This window comes from Tamandua tetradactyla, chromosome 12, assembly GCF_023851605.1.
Source record: "Tamandua tetradactyla isolate mTamTet1 chromosome 12, mTamTet1.pri, whole genome shotgun sequence".
Taxonomy (NCBI): Eukaryota; Metazoa; Chordata; class Mammalia; order Pilosa; family Myrmecophagidae; genus Tamandua; species Tamandua tetradactyla.
Genome location: NC_135338.1, coordinates 10,373,516 through 10,391,910, shown reverse-complemented (window position 1 = coordinate 10,391,910; position 18,395 = coordinate 10,373,516). Strand labels below are relative to the sequence as shown.

Genomic DNA, 18,395 nt, shown 5'->3' with positions numbered 1-18,395 from the left:
GGAGATCCTTTCACACATCCAAAATTTATGGCTTGATGCATCAGATTACATTCCGTTCATAATGGGCTGCTCAGATCAAGTGGTCACTTGTGATTTTTCTGGTCAGGCACTTGGTCCCTACTGTAATTTTCTTGCTGGGGCTCACCAGATCTCTGCACAATAATTTCATCTTTCTCAGAGATCCCCAGAACCATTGTATCTGCTGGGTCATAAGGCTAAATTGGCAATAAGGCTCACAAGTTCAGGACCCGATACGGAGCTCTTTCTTTCTCTGGGCCACACTCAAAATCATCAGCCTAACAAGTTTCTCAATAAATCAGAGTAGCAGATCCAAATGTAATATATGTTGTCTTCAACTTCCACAGATGCCTCTGAGTGGTAGGCATCTCAAAGTGCAGAAACTTGTCTTAACTTGGGGATATAGATTTTAATAGAGCATGGAAAGACTATAAAGTAAGAAAATAAAAGAGGCAGGGTTGGAACCCTGAGGAACATCAACACAAAAGTGATAGGTAGAGAAAATAAACTCACAAAGAGACTGAGAAGGAACTTCAGGTTAGACAGAAGGAAAAGACTAGATAAAGGGCAGGAGAGCCATGTGGATGAGGCCATTGATGCCAAGGAAAGAGAGCCTTGCAAGGACCAGGAGAGATCTACTGTGTCTGAGAAGCTCCATTGGCATCTGCATCAGGGAAATCATTGCTAACTTTGGTGAGAGGTGTTTCTGATTCCAGTTGTGTATGCAGAGAAGATTATAGCAGTATGAAGAGTGAATGAATATGGATAATATGGTCAAGTGAGTTATGTCGTTTAACCACCAATCAGCTAATAAGCAAGAGAACTGACTTTGAAGTGGATGAGGTAAGTAAGGTGGTCTGGAGTTTGAAGAAACCTTAAAAACCTTCCATTAAAGTGGGAGAGAGCCCTGAATGCACTAATTGCTGATGTAGAGTATGCTGGTTGGGTTCATGTGCCAACTTGGCCGGGTGATGGTGCCCAGTTGTTTGGTCAAGCAAGCACTGGCCTTGGTCTGGCTATTCCTGTGAAGACATTTCATTGACTCAAATCATCATTGAGTTGATTAGATCTATGGCTGATTGCATCTACAGTCAACTAAGTGGAACATATTCTGCAATGAGAGGCATTTAACCCAATCAGTTGAAGCTTTTAAGGGAGAGGTGATGACTTGAGCAGTCAGAAGAGAGAACTATTGTCTCTACTACAGCCAGCTAGCCTCCCTGTAGAATTCATTAAAAACTTTCATCAGAGTTGCCAGTTTATGGCCTGTCCTACGGAATTTGGACTCGTGCATCCCCACAATTGTTGAGACGCTTCTATAAAATCTCATATATTTACAGATACCTTCTGTTGGTTCTCTTTCCCTAGAGAACCCAGACTAATATAGAGAGGGAGAGGTTTAAGATGCAGACAGAAAGGAAATTGCTGATGGAACGTGGTCCCTGAAGAGGCTGAGAGGGCTGATATCCAGAGTTGTGTTGCAAGAATTGACGTCTGGAAGAATTATTTTACAGCCTTCAGAGTTGGAATAGTGATCTATAATGCAGATTGGGATCTGTTTACTTTTTTTCATAACTATACAATTTCCAAAACAATTACATGAAAGTACCAAAAGGTGGCTTTAATTTTTTTTTGACTCTGATCAAAGGAAATCTGTAAATTGGAGATGTGGCCGTAAGTAAGTGAAAGAAAGCCTACAAGGGTTAATTACAGGGTTGTTATTAATTACTACAGAGAAGAAAACCAGCAGGGAGGAACTGGCTGGGATCTAAGAGTTGTCAAGAAGAAACTGAATATGAGCCCATAAACAGGAGGGTGGTTTAAAAAGTAAGCACCATCCTGGAAGGCACATTTTTTAAATGCACATTTTGTCCTCAAACACCTAACAAAATGCTGTGCACATTGCAATTTTTTTCCTGACTTGATTTGATTTGGTTTGTGTCTACTGATCTGCGCTTAGTAGGTCATAGCCTTAGGAGTTATTTGGACAGCAGCGGTCACCGTTTAGGCTGAAATATCCACATTCTTTTACCTAAATCCTCATGCCATGGCTTGTCCCTGTAACATGACTGGTCAGGGTGAAGGATGCAAAGGCAGTGATGATGAAAGAGGTCTTTCTTTTTTCTTTCTGTGATACTGACCAGCCTGAATGTGGATGAAAGTTTTGATTTAGGACCCATTGGATACCTAACATTAGTCATTTGAGCTAATCTACCAAACAAAACTTATCATGGGAGGACAAAAGAACGATAAATTTATCCTCCTTTGCCCTGGATGTTATTTAGAACTCTTACTAGAAAAATTGTAGGTGGCATCCACTGCTAATGAGAGATGGCAAAAATGTTCATGGGGGGACCTTGAAGATGAAGAAAGCACCGGAAGACCAGACCTAGGAATATTGGTTTAGAGAAAGGAGAAGACTGCAAGGTTGATTTTTGTTTTTGAAATACATACTTTTCATTGAGGCAAATTTCACATAACATAAAATTAGCCATTTTAAAGTGTGCAATTCAGGGGAAGTCAGTATGTTGCATCTAGTTCTGAAACATTTTCATCACCCCCAAAAGAGACTCTGTGTCCATTAAACTGCCACTCCCTATCCCCCTTCTTCCCCTATCCCCTGGCAGCCACGAATCTACTTTCTATCTCTATAGATTTGCCTATCTGGGTATTTCATATAAATGGAATCCTATTATATGGGACCTTTTGTGCCCGACTTCTTTCACTTAGCATCATGTTTTCAAGGTCACATTGTAGCAGGTCTCATTATTTCAATCATTTTCACAACTAAATAATATATTTTATGGGCATACCACATTTTAGTCATTTTAATTCTCATTTTATTTCCACTCCTTAAATTTCACACTTTTATTTAACAAAAGGGGAAGAATTAGACAAAACTTAATCTAATCCTATTCCATAAAATAGTTAATCTTATAAAAAGATGTGCAAATTTCTAACCATATATGAGTGATCTGAATATGTTGTATTTCACATATCCATCCAAACTGTGTCTTCTAAAATACATATACTTTTAAATATAGCAAAAGTAATTTGAGGCTCTTGATAAAGTGAGTCACTGCATAAGATCACCAGTAACCGTGAAGCAACAGCGTAGAGACGGGTTTATAAGGAAATGCATCGGTTAAGACTCAAATATTGCCAGAATCTTTCCAGAGAAATTTTTTGGAATCAACACAGATTTTTCTCCAAAACAGCTATAAGAATGCTTTGTAAAGATGGATATGAAGGGAAAACTTGTTTTCATCACATTTGCAAGATTGATTTTAATAAGATCTTCAGTATTTACAAAGCAATGTGACCACCACAAAAGATTCAATAAAAAATTTAAATCACACTGATTTTTGTCCTTACATTTTCCTGTTTTCTGAAAACTTTCTATAATAGCCATTGGTTTCTTTTGGATTTTCCCTCAACATTTTATTATGAAAATTTTCAGATATACAGAAACATTTAAATGATAATTGTATACCTGCCTACATACTATTTAAATTTGCATTTTTCCATATTAGTTGTATTGCCATATATTTTTGCTGAATCAGTTGAAAGTAAGTTACAGACATCATGACTTTTACTCCTGAATATTTCAGCAGGTCTCTGAAAAATAAGTTTACTTTCCTACATAATTTTACATTGTAATCATATAGATTATCACACCTATGAAAATTAATAGTGATCTTCTAATATGATGCAATTCCGAGTTCATATTCAAATTTCCCTCATTTGTACCCAAAATATCTTTTATAAATTTTTTTTTGCACAAGGATTGAATTAAGGATAATTTATCACATCTCTTTGTTCTGTCTCTTTGAACTCTTTAAATATGTAACAATTCTGTCACCTTCATGAATTAATCTTAAAGTCAGAAAAATAGATGTTTAAAATAAAACATTAAGATTTTTGCATATACTACTTCATTTGCTGTTTACAATAACAATTATAAAAAAAATGCACAGTTTAAAAACTGGAAGAAATAAAAAAGGTTAATAGCGGTTATCTCTAGATACGATTTTTCTTACTTCTACTTTTTTTTATTTGTCAAATTTTCCACAATGAATCTGTAATTAAAAATGTGTCCAGGATTTAGGTTAGAACAGTAGAAGAATTACATAATAGTGAGAGGCCTTAGACATTTAAACACTGAAGTGGCTGTTGAAGAGGGATGTTGAATTATATGTGAAATTTTAAAAAACTAAGAACAATTCCTACCCAACTGGTAGAGCTGAGAGTGGTTTGGCCTGAAAGTGAAAGACATTTGCTCTCCCTTTTTCTGTTTGTACAGGAAGATTGTAACCTAGCTGATTATATAGTAGCAGTCTGTTTGAGTGCTAAGAACTGGACTTTAAGTTTCAGCCCTAGCTCTGCTGCTTACTAGCCATTTGATGTTAGGCAAGTTACTTGATTTTCTGAGCCTGCTTCCTCATCCGTAAAACGGGAAAATACATCTCACAGAGTTTTTGTCAGGATTAACAAAGATATGCATGATATGTAAAATAGGTAATACCATATTATTATTCAGATATGAGGTAGCTAAATTATGCCTTATTTAATATTTATGTTAAGTAAGAAACTATTAAGGTTATTAGTCTATGATAATATAGTTTCAGTACATGTCAATTTATGGTTTAACAATATCTTAAAATATATTCTCTCGTTAATTCTCACACCAACCCTCAGAGACGAGTACTATTCTCATCAGTTAATCAGTGAAGAAACTAACGGTTGGAGAATTGAGTGACTCGTCCAAAGTGACAGAACCAGGGAGCAAAACCAAGTACTGTGATTGCAAGTTAAGTATTTTTTAAAATCCTTATAAGGAAATGTATAAAATCATGGAATAAAGAATCAAAGAGGTTTTAATGATTGCTTCTTCCAATTGCTAGTTGTACTTGGACAAAAATGTACACACTTCAATTCTTTTAGTTAAAAGAGTTTGCATGCTGCTGATTGGTAGCATTGACATTAAATTTAGCCAATTTAATATTGCTGATTTAATTTAATGCTATACATCTCTTCTAGATTAATTTATGCTAATGATGAAAAGGTAGCATGAATAAGTGAAACATATGTAATGAAAAAATCACATTTTAATTGTTTATATACCTAAAGGTTTATATCTTGGGAATCAATATAGTCCGGCAGCACATACAGGGGAATTGGTACCAAACAGATCTAGATTCAAGTTCTTGTTTACAAGCTGTATGTCCTTGAGCCGGTTACTTATTCTGTGTGAGTCTGGTACCCGCTTAGAGGATTACATGAGCTAATGTATATTAAACACCCAGCAAAGGGAATATGCATAATAATACAGGTTTCTCTCTTATTTAATCCACCAGTTTCCAATTTATTGGACAGTCTTTGAAAATGGGAGATATTAAGGTAGTTTCAATAATTCCAAACTATGCTAATATCATAGCTTCACCTCCCCATCTGCTTGGCTCCTGTCCATGTTTCAAATACCCTTGAAAGCCCCCAGTGATGCCTTGGGATTCTTGGAACAGAGCAGAGACTCCCTTCTGCCTAACTGAGGCTCCAAGATCCTTTGCAGCTATTTAGAAGTTGAAGAGAGCTGTTCCACTTATTACTCTGCATCAAATTACCCAAAAAATGACAATTATATACTTCTGTGGTTTAGGGCTTGATTAGACAATTTTTCTGCTTTATGTGATGTCAGTTAGGATTATTTGGTTGTGTTTAGCTGGTGGTGTGAATGGTATAGGTTTCAGAAGTCTCTACTCATAAATCTGACATCTTGGAGGGGATAGGAGAAAGGCTGGGACCAGCTGGGCCACTCTCTCTCTCCATGTGTCTTTCCAGCAAGATAGTGGGACTTTTTAGATGGCAGCTCAGGATTCTAAGATCAACTGTTCCTAGAAACAGGCAATAGAAACTGCTTGTCTCTTAATGCTTGGGCCCAGATATTCGTACTGTTATTTCTGTCATATTCTATTGGTTGTAGCAGTCACAGAGCCTTCCCTTTAAGGAGAGGGGACAAAGATCCTAATTCCTCATCGGAAGAATGGCAAATAATTTGTAGCCTTCTTTAGTCTGTTATGAAGCGCTTACTTGAATGTCACATGCTTGAAGAGACTTCACGTCAAAGGGGCAAAAAGCAGACATCTATTAAGCACTGTTATATGTCAGAGATCTTGCTAGAATAGCTGATTGCTTCCAGATCTGCTGCTGAGAAATTACTATGCATTTCCCCATTCCATTATCTGGGTGGAGAAGGTGGACCTGGTATCTTTCTTTTACTTCTAGTTCTGTTAATTGCTTCCATTATACTTTCATCTCTGCCACCCCTGAGTCAGGAGATGTAATCTGTCACTCCTGTATTACTCAAACTCCATAACTCATCACTTTTGGAAAGTCTTTCTTTGCCAAACAGGAACAGCCAGCTTTCTCTCTGTCTGCTGTAGTGATATGTACTACGCGTGTTTAAAACTTTTTCAAAACTCAGAAAGAAGAGAATTGTTACATATTAAGTTATAAATCAGGAAGCAATCTCTAGTAAATGGCGCTGTGTTAAATTAGCAAATAACAAGTACTCTTGATGTTTTCGTAACAGCGTCACACTTTAATATTGTCAACAACATTTAATTTCTTGGTCATTACAATTGGAGGTACTTACGGTGCTTTGTAGCTGGGTGTGTTTCCCAGAAAACATGTTCTTAAATTTAATCCATTCCTGTAGGTGTGAACCCATTGTAAGTAAGACCTTTTGATGAGGTTATTTCAGTTAAGAAGTTGTGGGCCACTTCAGTCAGGGAGGATCTTAGTCCTTTTACTGGAGCCCATTATAAATGAAGTGGAGTTCAGAGAGACACAGAGAAAGCCTCAGGAAGCAAGACGCTCTATCAGGAGAACCTGGAAGAGAAGGGAGAGACCAGGAGATGCTGCCATATCCCTTGCCCTGTGTCAGAGGAGCCAAGGATTGCTGACAGCCAGTCCCAGAATGCTACTGTCTTTAGGTAGAAAGAGTTGGCTTGTTGATGCCTTAATTTTGACTTTATTTTAGCCTCAGACTGTATGCTAATAAATTCCTGTTGCTTAAGCGGACCCATTTCATGGTATTTACCATGGAATCTGGACAGCAGGAAACTAAAACAGTACCTCACATAGTGTATGAACTATGTTGCAAGTTAGGCGGTTTCACTGACATCTAAGGGTAGTAAACTAAAGTTAATTACATGCCAGAGTAGTTACACGTGCTAATTATAGTAGAATTAGTATAATAAGTACGTTATATTATTCTTCAATACTTAGAGGGTTGGTCTAAATACATAATAGGGCTTGCTATGCATCACATTCTAGTAATTTGTTTTTATTTTGATGTGTTAAATAGCAAGTTTGTAAAGCATGAACTATTTGTTTACTACCCTTTACAGAAAGTCAAAGTTTAATCACCCAGAAAAGGTGAAATATTGACACATTTATGCTTCTTTATTTTGAACTAGGGAACAGGCAAAAACCATCCTACCTTGATTCATTATCTTATTTACAATGTACCTATTACTGTAACTAAAATTTTACTGAAGTCAGTAAAATGATAGTTTAATTCTAACCTAAAACCTGCTTTACTACTAACTTGAGAAAATGAGGTAGTTGTTTGTAAGCTAATCAAGAACCCTTAAGCTCCATTATAGAAATAATATCTTTTGCTTTCGTATTAAGACACTAATGGCTTCACTCTTCAACAAAGCTTGATCCTCTAGCTCAGGCTCAGGAAGAAGCTGGCAGTTTAAAAGCAGATTGCTTTGAGGGCATTGGAGCCACTGAGGGGTTGAGTAATCCTACTGAGAAAGGAAAAAGAGGACACGTCTAGAGTTAAAATAGGATAGAATGCATCTTTGGAGAACACAGTAGCTGAAGATTGGCAGAATTCTCAACGCCTCAGGTACCACTTACTGTTCATTTTTTGCTTGTATTTTAGAGGTTTTCTAGAAGGCTAAGAGAGAAATAATTAGAATAGCCGGTCTCTATAAAGGGAATTCTCTGTAAGTGTAGAAACTATTTTGTTTTTCCTCTAAGGTTGCTCCTGTTTCTTCTTTTCCGGGTGTAGGAGGAGATGGTGGCGAGTCCTAATTAATATAATACTTTAGAAGAGTTTGAATCGTTTTGAGGAGAGCTTGGAGGGTTTTGAATCTGTTCTGGGCAGTGCCTGGTCTTTTGTGAGACATCGATAAGCCTTAAGTAATGACGTTTAACACATCTCATTTGCCGGTGGACCAGGAAGAGTCCTTGCTCTCTTTTTCGCAAAGAACAAACTAATAAGTAATGACTCTTGTCGACTTCTCTTTCCTGCTGCAGTTTTTGGTTCTTTGCTCTAGCTTACTGAATGGCCACCAGCTGGCAGACACAACAGCTTCTTAAGATGTGCTCACAATTTATTCGGGTCTGTTTCTCATTTCTCTCTAAGCGTTTGTAAATAGGGTTGCCAACAGGAGGACTCAGTGAGCGAAAACTCCGAAGACACGGGAAGGAGGAGAGTGTTCCGTTTTCCCGTGCTTTCTGGGGTGGAAGCCGGGAAGGTGAAATTTAGTACTTAAGGTACAACAATAGTCATCCAGTGTGCGCGGCCAGGTGGCGCCCGGTCAGGAGAGAGAGCGAGCGAGTAAGGCTTCTGCATGAAGGGGGTAAAGCTGAGCCCCAAACCTCCGAGATCTCTCCGGGTGTCCAGCTCGGGAGGAAGCCCCGGAACGTCTAGCGACTCGCACGCTGGGGAGCGGCGGGGCGCGCGGGGCCGGGATTGCGGGCGCCTGTTCCTTTAAGGGGCCGGTCTCCGGGCACCGCCGGCCCAGACGCCGGGACGTGCCGGGCCCGCCCCGCCCCGCAGCCGCCCGTTTCCTGCCGGGCGGCGCGACGGCACCTGAGCGACTGCGGCGGCGGCGGCGCTTCGGAGCGGGCGGGCCGGGCTGCAGCGCGGGAGTCGGCCGCCGCCTCTTCGCCGTCTCCTCGTCCGGCTGCGCAGGGTGAGGGCGAGCAGGCCGCGCCGGGCCTAGGCGCCCGCCGGGGGTCCGAGGGCCGCGCCGGGCGGGGGGGGGGGGGGGGGGCGCGGCCGCGGGGCGCGACTCCGCCCGCCCGTTAGGCCTCGGGCGCCCCGCGGCCGCCGGGCCCCTTCTCCCGGGCGGGACGCGGCGACGGGGGCGCTTCGCGGGGCGCCTCGGCCTCGTAGGGCCGCTTAGGGCCCGACCCCGCCTTTGCCGCGGCGTCTCGCAGCGTGGCCGGGGACTCCTCTGGGGACGTCTCCTGAGGGCGAGATCGGCCGGGAGAGGACCCTGGGGTGACCGAGGTGCCTATTTTTAGCAGGTCCTGAGAGCCCGCGGGAGGGAAGGCGGATTATCGCCCCCTCGCCCGGGGGACGGACAGCGCGCGTCTCCGGCGGTGTCCCTGGGCCGGAGCTGGGCCACGCTTGCGCCATGCTGGAATTCCAGCCCCCGCCGCTGCCTCCGGATACTTAGGGAGCCTCGGCTCTCCGGCGCTCGCCGTCTTCCCAGGCGCCCTCCCCGCCGCCGGGCGCGTCTCCAGGGCGGGCGGAGGGCGGTTGGGGTTGGGAAAGCAGCGTGCTGGAAGAGTTTCGAAAAAAATCTGGCCGGCAGTGGAGACGGGAGAAGTTATTCCTTCCTCTCCCTGAGGGGTGTGTCTTCCTTAGCGATACTCGCGCCCCCCCCCCCACTTCAGTTTCCAACAATGAGATTTTTGGCGTTGGGGCTCACAGCAGAAAATCATATCGGCAGGCTCGAAAAGTCGTACGGTAATGCACCCCCTCGAGGAGCCGTGCCGTTCCGCACGTTGGCTTTGGAGCAGGAGTGCAACAGAGACGGGCGGCCGCGGGCGCAGGGATCGGCCGCCTAGCCAAGCTCAGCTGCGTCTTGATTCGGTTAACGTCGGCTCTTTAATTCTGGCCATTCCTTCCTCTCGGAGAAAGGAGGAATCCAAACTCTTCAGTGCGTTCGACCGATGCCGGAGGTGGTAGCTACTTGAATAAGCAGTGCTTTGAAAAGCTGCGGTTGAAGTTAACTGCTCGGAGTTGGGGTTTTGTGAAATAGTTTGTGGAAAACCTTGAGAAATTTAGACGTACGCAGCCAGCGAAAGATAAAACCTTGCACTTGACGCAGTGTTTGAGTTTTTGCTCAAAAACGAGGTTGAACTTGTTCTTTTTGTCTCACCTAGCAGGCGGGCAGATTGCATCAGTGTCTCCGTTTGGCTAACGTAATTGCGGATGGCCTAGGTGACCTCTCCGAGATCAACATTGGAGTACTCTCGAGTTGATCCTAGCTTTTGGTTGACATGCCTTACAACAGCCTAATACATGCTGATGTGTCCCTCCCACCTCCTTCTTTCTTTAGAGATTGAAAACGAAATAGGTGGGCATATTGTTTGAAGGTTCCAAAAAAAAGTTCCCTCTCCCCCCCCCTCCGCCGGTAACATTGTTGAGTTAGACATGCGCCTCCTGATTTTGTAGTGTCAGCAGTCATACTGTTATGGACTTAACAGTTGTGATGTCCTGTTTAAGTGAATTTTACCTTTCGGAGACTCAAATTGAAACTTAAAATATATCGAGGCCTAATGAAAAATTTTCTTAAATGTGTTACACACTTTTTGAATAAAGAATATTGAGTATTATTTAACTTTTTCTTGATGACCCAGGGTCAACATCAAGAAGAGCTGTTGATTTACAGTTTTATTTCCAGTTTGGTTTTTGTTCCATATCCTCCTTTAATATCAATAGTCACTTCTGCTTGAGGGAATGTTTTTCTCTAAAAGTCTCTCAGCCCCAACCACCTAGTTTGCAAGCTTTTTTTTCGTCTTGGTGGGAAAATCAGATAACCGAGTTTGATAACCACACTTTAAATATGAAACAGTATGGCTTTTCTAAATCCCAAGATGGCCCCTTTTTGAAGGCCTTCTTGAGATTTAACTTCTGAAGGACTTGTGTTAAGATTGTTACTGTTGGTAAGTCATCTTGAATTTTACTTTAAATATATAGGCATTGTATTTTTAATTGCATAGTTATTATGTTTTCTTTATAACAAAGGAAGTTTTAATCTAAAAGATCTCAAGACTTTGTAAACATTTAAGATTGTTAATAAATTTAATGGTAAGCCTTGGGTTTCATAGGACTCTGACTTAATAGGTAATAAGGAAACACAGAAAGACCATGCTTTAGAAGAACATTAAAATATTTGAGGATAACACCATATGTATTGCTTGCTCTGTGTACTGTTTTTGTATCCAGAGTATTTGTAGAGGCAAGAAGCAACTGTTTCTGTATAAAAATGGCAGTTGATGATCACTCTTAAGCATAAGTAGTTTCATTGCTTCGTTCAGTTCTTGTGAACATGGTGTAAAAATGTAATTGAGATACAAATCACAGAGAAAATACTGATTTAGATAAGTACGTAAGGTATTCCTGTAAGCAGAGAATTAAACATATAGGGGAAAGAACTTAATTGCTGTGAACTAAGGAGTTTGTATGTAGCATCTAGGAAAGAAATGACAATTTATAGCATTTGTGTGCTGAGCTGTTTAAGTGGTATTAAGTATTTTCAGGCTTTGAAAAAAGTGGCAGTATAAATGGTTGTTTTTTTTTTTAATTGTGAAAGCTTTTATTAGGCTTTATTTTAAAAAGATAAAATAGGCAGTATACACTGTTAGCACTAGAAACAGTTTTAGTAAAAACTCTAGAAAAATAAACCATAAAATGTATAAGAACTGCTCAACTTCTTTTTAAAAAATTAAGGTTTAGTGTTTTTCATATCACTTTAACTGTAATAGGTAGTAAGGATGATTAAGAACCTTTAGCCATCACTTAAATCTTTTTTCAACAAAGTGAATTGTACACTAAGTATAACAAATTAATTGTTGCACTTCTCTCCTTCCAGCACATTCTGCTTTTTGGGTTTCTGTCCACGATGTTTTTGTTCTTTCTTTCATTATAATTTGTCCTTTACTCCTATTTTTATATATTTATTTTTATTGATAAACAGCATACAAACACAAACATTTTTAACGTACATTCTCTCAATGGCTCACAATATCACGTAGTTGTGTATTCATCACCACGATCATTTTTTAGAACATTTGCATCATGTCCTCTACTCTTAAAGTTGAAGTTCTCAGGCCTTGGTTCATCTTCCTTTTTATAACTCCCCTGGCAATCTCATCCAGTCTCATGGTTTGAAATACCTGTATGTTGATGACTCCCATGTTTATATCTCCAGCCCAGATTTCCCTCTTGCATTCCAGACAACTTGTTTGGCATTTCCACTTGGATATGCAGTAGTCAACTTAAACTAAATTTCCATATTCCCTTTAAGCCTGCCTAAGGTGCATTATAACATGTCTCATGTGATGGCAGCTCCATTCCGTACCCAGGCAAATAATTTTAGAGTCATCCCTGACTTACCACTTTCACACTTGGAATTCTTGGCTCTCTTTTATCTTGAAAATATGTCTAGTAACCAATCGCTTCTTACTGTCTCCATTGTGCACCAGTCTGGTCCAAGCCATTTTGACCATTTGCTTAAATTTCTGCAGTTAGCTTCCTCACTGGTCTCCCTGCTCCTACCCTGTCTCCCTACAGTCTTTTCAACACTGTCACGAGATCATATCAGTTCTCAAAACTCTGCAATGACTTCTGATATCATGCAGAGTAAAAGCTGAAGACCCATGGCATATATGGCCTTACTGAGTCCAGGTACAGCCCCCTCTTGCCCTCCTTGACCTCTTTTACTTTGGCTATTACTGTTCTGTTTGCTTATTTCCCCTCCGCCCCACTGGCTGTCTTAGGGCCATTCAACTTGCTGTTGTCCCTCCTTGGATCCTTTTTTTCCTTAAGATAGTTCCATGCCTGTGACTCCCTTATCTGCTTTAAATCTTTGCTCTTACATACAGTTTTATTGTTTATTATCCCTTCCTGTCTCCCCTTCCCCCACCAACAAACTGTAATATAATCTCTATGAGGGAATGACTCTTTTGTCTGTTTTGTTTATTGAGAGAATCTCAAGGGTTTGGGGCCATGCCTGGCACATAGCCGGTGCTCAGTAAAGATGGACTGGGGCTCAGTAAAGATGGACCAAATGAGTGAAATCCTTATCCGAGAGTTCTTTCTTTGATGCTTACCTTATTCTTGCACTCAAGTGTTGTAGTTGCTCTTTTCCTCTCCTAGTAACCATGAGAAAGTAGAGTGGCAGGGAACTTTTTAGAGTCTTTTGGTGGGAGGAGTGCCTGAAGTCTTGCCGGTCTTATGTGATTATGTCCGTTGGTTGGTTAATTAATTTAAAAAGTTGGAAAAAGGAAGGACTCAAAATACATGTGCACCTTAAATGTTTTATTTTAACTTAAAACATTTAAATCTACAATTATTTACCTGTCTTTTGATTTGGACCAGTCTCTTTGAGTAGGTGTCTTTCTTCCATAAGTCATGCCCTTAAAGCATTCTCTTGGAATTTTTTTTTCTTGTTTTAAATATTTTTATTGACAAATATCCGCACACATACAGTCCATACATGGTGTACAATCAGTGACTCACAATATCATCACATAGTTACGTGTAGTCATCAACATGATCATTTTTTAGAATATTTGTATCACTCCAGGAAAAGAAATAAAGAAAAAACTCATATATCCCATACCCCTTACCCCTCCCTCTCACTGACCACTACTATTTCAATCTATCCAATTTATTTTACTGCTTATCCCCCCTATTATTTATTTATTTCTAAATCCATATATATATATATTTTTATCCATCTGTTTATACCCTAGATAAAAAGAGCATCAGACCCAAGGTTTTTACAAAAGTTATATCTTTATATGATTGTCTTCAAGAGTCATCTCTTAGAATTTTAGTATTGGTTTCTTTAAAATGGAATGAAAATGTAGCCACTGGGAATCATGCTCCAAGTGTAGAATATCTTCTAGATTATTTGCAGTTCTTTATCAAGCTTTCCAAAGGTTTTAACCTAGTTTTGATAAGCAGCGCTTTGACTTTATTCTCCTGTTTAATGGATTTATATGTGAGCAGGCGTACTGGAAAGTACAGTGCTAGACAGAAGCATTTAGTATTCTGTAGACACTAGCACATGTATTTTACCAAGGGGAACAACATCACTGAATCCAGTGAAGTCCTTTAGATAGCTTCCACGTTGAATAGCTTTCATATGGGGATCCTAGCTGCCTATTATTACTGGAGGAGAATGTTATTTATTCACAGTTCTTTATTTTGATTCTGAGGGATGTCTACTATTACTTAACAGAATTTATATGATTATTAGTAATTACATTGACTATCAGGAGACCTAATGTTATGTTACATTCTTGCTGGAAAATGTGGGACAGTTATTATTCATTCTTACAGATGAGTCATTTGAGTTACTAAGGAAACAGTCTAGCTTGGTGTAATAAGCTGAAAGTCAGTAGTTTGGAGACCTACACATTTTAGACCTCATTAGCTCTAAGGTTTTGAGCAAGTTCCTTATCTCTCAGTTCTTAAATTACGTGATGTCATGTGGTGTAGTAGAAAGAGCATGGATACTGGTGGGGGGTGTCTGAAGAGCTCCAGTTTGAATTTGGTTCTGCTACTTAATACCGTCCTGATTGCATGTGTGTGATCTCTTTCTCTCTTTTTAAATTATTATTTATTTATTTTTAATCCATGTATTTTGCTCATCTGTCAGTAAGGTAGATAAAAGGAGCATCAGACACAAGGTTTTCACAGTCACACAATCACATTGTGAAAGCTTTATCATTATACAATCATCTTCAAGAAACATGGCTACTGGAACACAGCTCTACCTTTTCGAGCAGTTCCCTCCAGCCTCTCCATTACACCTTAACTAAAATGGGATATCTGTAATGCGTAAGAATAACCTCCAGGATAACCTCTCGACTCTGTTTGGAATCTCTCAGCCATTGACACTTTATTTTATTTCATTTTGCTCTTCCCATCAAGGGTCAAGAAGGTTTTCTTAGTCCCTTGATGCTGAGTCCCAGCTCATTCTAGGATTTCTGTCCCACATTGCCAGGAAGGTCCACACCCCTGGGAGTCATGTCCCACGTAGAGAGGGGAAGGGTAATGAGTTTGCTTGTCATGTTGGCTGAGAGAGGCCACATCTGAGCAACAAAAGAGGTTCTCTTTGGGGTGACTTTTAGGCCTCATTTTAAGTAGGCTTAGTCTGTCCTTTGCAGGGTTAGGTTTTGTATGAAGAAACTCCAAGATGAAGGCTCAGCTTATTGCTTTGGTTGTCCCCACTGCTTGTGAGAATACCAAGAATTCTCCACTTGGGGAGGTTGAATTTTCCCCCTTTCTTACCGTTCCCCCAAGGGGACTTTGCAAATACTTTTTTATTCACTGTTCAAATCACTGGGATTTATCTGGGCATCACTTTGGACAAACCTGCAAAATCTCATGCCCTACTCAAGGTTCCATGTATTATGGTATTCAGTTAAGCTGTCCACAAAAGTTATATTAGGAAATTCACTAGTCAAAATTAAAATTTTGTACCAAGTAAACATTTTTTGCTTTAGTCTCATGTGTAAGTAAAGTTTTGAAGTATTAATTACCATCTATTTTCAACACCCTGCAGTATTGACATTCCTTTGTCCTTCCTCATACAAAAACATTTTTAAATTTGTGCATTTAGTCACTATCATTATACACTCTAAGCATTCCTAGATTATACCATCTGAGTCCTTATTGTCTTTCCTTCTGGTTTCATTTGTGTCCCCAGGCCTCCTCCCTCTATCATTTGCACCTTGCATGTGTGTGAGCTTAACTTCACCTCCTTTATTTAGTTCACTTACCTCACTTTATGTTATGTTACTAGATGCTACGTAAGTGATAGCTAATAGGGTGCTTGTTTGCTTTCAGTGAACACTTTATGTACAGTATCATATTTACTCCTCTCAACCTATGAAGTAGGTACACATTGATAGAAGCTAGGAGACAGGTTAGTAATTTGTCCAAGACCCAGTGCCAGAATTTGGATTGAGGCATCCTGATTCCGGAGCCTGTTCTTACTCATTGAGCTGTTTTATGAGAATACTTTCTGAAAGAAAAAAAAAAAAACAAAAAACACTGTCCCTATTCAGTTACCCAGTGTTAGATGTTAGAAAGCTGAATTAAGGTAATAAGTATTTTTTCTTTTAAGGAGTTAAAGGATTCAAAGCTACTTAAGACAAAATGCTGTGCTTTATTTTTTTTAGCTAAATAGAAAGCAATAGGTGTATTTTATTTTACTTATTTTTTGTCTCAGTTCCTGAGTATATGCATTATGAGTTGCTTTTTTGTGCTGTGGTAGACATAGCTCAGTGATTATCTAGGAAAGGTCATCCCTGCTCATCCTACCTAATATGCATATTTTCTCTTACTTTGTCAGCCTTATTTTTCTTCATAGTAGTTATCAGTTACTACCTAAAATATAGTATATGCTTTAAAAACATACTAGTGTCTGTCTTACCTACAAGAATATAAGCACTGTGGATGAGGACTTGTGCCCTGTTTGCCCCTGTGCGCTGTGCTCCCGACGTCCAGGTGTAGTGCTCTACTTGGTGAACGAATGAACTGCCTTATGTTTACAAATGATTGGGTGTTATTGAGCCTTCAGTTTTACTTGTCATTTGTTCTATTCTTCTTTTCTATTAATGTGGGTAATTAAGTGGTATTTGGAGTGCCATGTAAAGTGAGACTGAGAATGAAGTCCTATGGTTTTGTCTTTGAGAGGGTAATGGAAAGTGGAAACTTGAATACCCAAATTTCAGCAAAAATACTTCTGTTTAGTACAGTTATTTATTTATTTTTTTTACATGGGCAGGCACCGGGAATCGAACCCGGGTCCTCGGGCATGGCAGGCAAGCACTCTTACCTGCTGAGCCACCGTGGCCCGCCCAACAGTTACTCTTTTGATCAGTAATGTAAATGCCCTGTACATAAATAATTTAGTGATGGCATGTGTTTAGATCCTGTTATCTCTGAAATATATTTGTATGAGCTGATTTGTGCATTGAAAACTCTCCAATGTTCTGCATGCTATGTTGCTGAATGTTTAAGAGGTCTCCTTAATCTTTCATATTCACTCACAGGTTGAATTCCTTTATGTGCTTCCATCCTGTATTTGCCTAATTTATTTGAAAGTCATATTCATTTGAAATGTGTTCTGTAGTTCTTGTGCACACTCTTCATTACCTAGATGTCTGAGGTTGACTGAACATCATGATTTTTGTAAAGTGAATTTCTCAAACTTGTGATATCTTGTGCTCTTATTTCAGGCTATGGTAGTAGGTGCTGTGTTGTATAACTTTTGTGGATAGCACGCCATCACTGATGAATGAGGAATCTGTTCTTAAATCATTTCCAGTTTGACTATAGTATTTTTAAGTTTAAATTCGATGTTTTGAAAAAGTGGCTTGCTTAGTTCTTTTGCCGCTCCCCCCCGCAATCCGTCTTTTGGCTGAACAATTGCATTTAGTTTAACTTGAAGGAAGTATTTCAGAGCTTGAAATTTTTGGAGCACTTGACAAGTAAAATACACATTTAAGATTAGCCTTGGAATTGTTTGTGAAATATAGCCCATGAAATTACCTTATTTAATGAGGGTAGGGATGTTTGATGAGGGTAGTAGGGATGGTAGTAGAAAAAAAGTCATAAATGTAACTTAGTTTTACAGTGAGCAAATCTGTATTCCTATATGCTCTCCTAGAATTAATTATTTTTTGTGTAACTTTCATTTAAGCAAATAGTCCTAGCAGCATTTAAAAATAACTCAACTTTTGGTAAAGAGATGCTTTAGTTATTCTTGGTTACTATGTCCATCTGATTGCTTAAGGCATCTTTGTGCTAAGACAAGAAAATGTCAGTATTTTTTGTAAAAATTTATAACTTTTTAATTTTAAAGTAATTGTTTTTATTTTTGGTAAAGATTTGTTCTAATGTATACTTTCCAGAGGTGTTCAGCACAGTCATAATTGTATAAACATTAAGAAACAGGAAGGTTTTTGCCTGCTTGCTCTTCTGTTGTAATTTAACATTTACTGGTTCCTAATTAATTTTCTTTTTATGTTTTTGTTGAAAGTTAAAACAACTATTTATTAAATAATTGAGATATAAGAGAGTATAGAGTATATATACAGTTTAAAGATGAAATATAAAATGAATATCTATATACTGAATTTTATTTTAAAAATTTCTAGTTAAGTACATACAGCTTTTATAATATGTATAAGATGAAGAATAAAGATATAATACAGCAGCAAAAAACAACCCTGTAGCTAATATTCCAGTCAGCAGAAGGTGAACCTCACTTTCTATTCTTTTGTATGTGCCTTCCCCCTTAGAAGTAGTTACTGGTTGTTAT

General features: G+C 39.3%; 1 protein-coding gene across 2 annotated transcripts in view; it reads left to right on the top strand.

Moving 5' to 3' along the window:
• The first annotated feature begins 8,901 nt into the window (after positions 1–8,901).
• The window catches only part of KTN1 (kinectin 1), a 191,895-nt gene continuing 182,401 nt past the window's right edge, over positions 8,902–18,395 (top strand). Inside the window, exon 1 of one of the 2 annotated variants that reach the window (XM_077122550.1) lies at positions 8,902–9,011. The gene's annotated coding sequence lies outside the window, so the exon portion shown is untranslated. Of the gene's footprint in view, positions 9,012–9,199; positions 9,332–18,395 lie in introns of those variants that run through there. The other variant, XM_077122551.1, reaches the window with a different exon arrangement.